This window comes from Arachis stenosperma, chromosome 1 (genome assembly GCF_014773155.1).
Source record: "Arachis stenosperma cultivar V10309 chromosome 1, arast.V10309.gnm1.PFL2, whole genome shotgun sequence".
Taxonomy (NCBI): domain Eukaryota; kingdom Viridiplantae; phylum Streptophyta; class Magnoliopsida; order Fabales; family Fabaceae; genus Arachis; species Arachis stenosperma.
In genome coordinates this window covers 72,778,349-72,781,397 of record NC_080377.1, presented here as the reverse complement: position 1 = coordinate 72,781,397, position 3,049 = coordinate 72,778,349, and the positions used below count along the sequence as shown (strand labels likewise).

The 3,049-nt window shown below is 31.7% G+C and overlaps 1 non-coding gene across 1 annotated transcript; it reads left to right on the top strand.

Moving 5' to 3' along the window:
- Positions 1-572: 572 nt before the first annotated feature.
- Positions 573-676, top strand: LOC130947713 (small nucleolar RNA R71). Its single transcript, XR_009072780.1, has one exon. It is a non-coding gene; the product is annotated as a small nucleolar RNA R71 (small nucleolar RNA).
- Positions 677-3,049: the final 2,373 nt, after the last annotated feature.

Below are 3,049 nucleotides of genomic sequence, written 5' to 3'. Positions count from 1 at the left end.
AATTAGAGGTGTTTTGTTCAGAATTCTCTGTCTGTTGCTGAGAAGATGATGGATATGGCTTGCTATTGCTCAGCCTATTGCGTCCACCATTGTTAAAGCCTTGTTGAGGCTTTTGTTGATCCTTCCATGAGAAATTTGGATGATTTCTCCATGATGAGTTATAGGTGTTTCCATAAGGTTCACCCATGTAATTAACCTCTGCCATGGCAGGATTCTCAGGATCATAAGCTTCTTCAGAAGCTGCCTCTCTAGTACTGTTGGATGCATGTTGCCATCCATTCAGATTTTGAGAGATCATGTTGACCTGTTGAGTCAACACTTTGTTCTGAGCCAATATGGCATTCAGAGCATCAATTTCAAGAACTCCTTTCTTCTGAGGTATCCCATTATTCACGGAGTTCCTCTCAGAAGTGTACATGAATTGGTTGTTTGCAACCATATCAATGAGTTCTTGAGCCTCTTCAGGCATTTTCTTTAGGTGAATAGATCCACCTGCAGAATGGTCCAATGACATTTTCGAAAATTCAGATAGACCATAATAGAATATATCTAATATGGTCCATTCTGAAAACATGTCAGATGGACATTTTTTGGTCAACTGCTTGTATCTTTCCCAAGCTTCATAGAGGGATTCACCATCTTTTTGTTTGAAGGTTTGAACATCCACTCTTAGCTTGCTCAGCTTTTGAGGAGGAAAGAATTTATCCAAGAAGGCAGTGACCAGCTTATCCCAGGAGTTCAGGCTATCTTTGGGTTGTGAATCCAACCATATTCTAGCTCTGTCTCTTACAGCAAAAGGGAAAAGCATGAGTCTGTAGACTTCAGGATCAACTCCATTCGTCTTTACAGTCTCACAGATATGCAAGAACTCAGTTAAAAACTGATAAGGATCTTCAGATGGAAGTCCATAAAACTTGTAGTTTTGTTGCATTAAGGCAACTAGCTGAGGTTTCAGCTCAAAGTTGTTGGCTCCAATGGCAGGAATGGAGATGCTTCTTCCATCAAACTTGGACGTTGGCTTTGTGAAGTCACCAAGCATTCTCCTTGCATTATTATTATTTTCGGCTGCCATCTCCTTCTCTTGTTCAAAAATTTCTGAAAGGTTACCTTTAGAATAATGTAATTTAGCTTCTCTTAATTTTCTCTTCAGAGTCCTTTCAGGTTCTGGATCAATTTCAACAAGAGTGCCTTTTTCCCTGTTCCTGCTCATATGAAAGAGAAGAAAACAAGAAAAGAAAGAGGAGTCCTCTATGTCACAGTATAGAGATTCCTTTATATTAGTAGAAGAAGAAAGGGGCAGAAGAATCCAAACACAAGGGATATAATAAGTTCGGATTTTTAGATGAAGAGAGGTTAAGAGAAGTGTTAGTAATTAAATAATTAAATAGAAGAAGAGAAGAGGAAGAAAATTCGAAAAATAATTTCAAAAAGGGGTTAATGATTTTCGAAAATTAGAGATAAAATGTAATTAAGATTAAAACATGAAACAATTAGTTAATTAAAAAGAATTTTTGAAAAAGAGAGAGGTATTTTCGAAAATTGAAAAGGGAAAAGTAGTTAGGTGGTTTTGAAAAAGATAAGAAACAAACAAAAAGTTAGTTAGTTGATTGAAAAAGATTTGAAATCAAATTTTAAAAAGATAAGAAGATAAGAAGTTAGATAAGATATTTTGAAATCAAATTTTGAAAAAGATAAAATTTTGAAAAAGATAAGATAAGAGATAAAAAGATTTAATTTAAAAATTTGAAATTACTTACTTCACTAACAAGAAACTACAAGATAAGATTCTAGAATTTAAAGATTGAACCTTTCTTAACAAGAAAGTAACAAACTTCAAAATTTTGAATCAATCACATTAATTGTTAGCTAATTTTTGAAAATATGATATAAAGATAAGAAAAAGATTTTGAAAATATTTTAAAAAAAAGATTTTTGAAATTTTCGAAGGAATAGAAAAAAAATGAAAAAGATATGATTTTTGAAAAAAAAATTTTGAAAAGATAAGATTTTTAAAATTGAAAATTTGACTTGACTTGTAAGAAACAACTAATTTAAAAAATTTTTGACCAAATCAACCCAAAATTTTGAAAATTTGGAGGAAAATATGGAAAAGATAATTTTTTGATTTTTGAATTTTTAAAGATGAGAGAGAAAAACAACAAAAATACTCAATGCATGAAATTTTTAGATCAAAACAATGAATGCATGCAAGAATGCTTTGAATGTCAAGATGAACACCAAGAACACTTTGAAGATCATGATGAACATCAAGAACATAATTTTGAAAAATTTTTGATGCAAAGAAAACATGCAAGACACCAAACTTAGAAATTTTTAATGCTTGGAAAATATGAATGCAAAGATGCACATGAAAAATAAGAAAAGACACAAAACAAGAAAACATCAAGATCAAACAAGAAGACTTGTCAAGAACAACTTGAAGATCATGAAGAACACTTTGAATGCATGGAATTTTCGAAAAATGCAAGAAAAATTTTTAAAGCATGCAATTGACACCAAACAAGAAACACAAAATATTTTTTATTTTTATGATTTTCTAATTTTTTTTTTATTAATTTCTTTCGAAAATATTTTTGGAAAAATGAAAAAGAAAAGAAAAATTTTGAAAAAGTTTTTGAAAAGAAAATTACCTAATCTGAGCAACAAGATGAACCGTCAGTTGTCCATACTCGAACAATCCCCGGCAACGGCGCCAAAAACTTGGTGGACGAAATTGTGATACACACAATATTGTATTCTTTATTTTATATGGAATTATTCTTATGGCTCTTTGCTATGTGTGGACACAACTCCGTTCAACTTAACCAGCAAGTGCACTGGGTCATCCAAGTAATACCTTACGTGAGTAAGGGTCGATCCCACGGAGATTGTTGGTATGAAGCAAGTTATGGTCACCTTGTAAATCTCAGTTAGGCAGATTAAACCAATTGATTATGGAATTTAGAAAATCAAATATGATTAATAAAAATAAACAGAAAATAAAATAGGATAGAGATACTTATGTAAATGAATAGTGGAAATTTCAGAT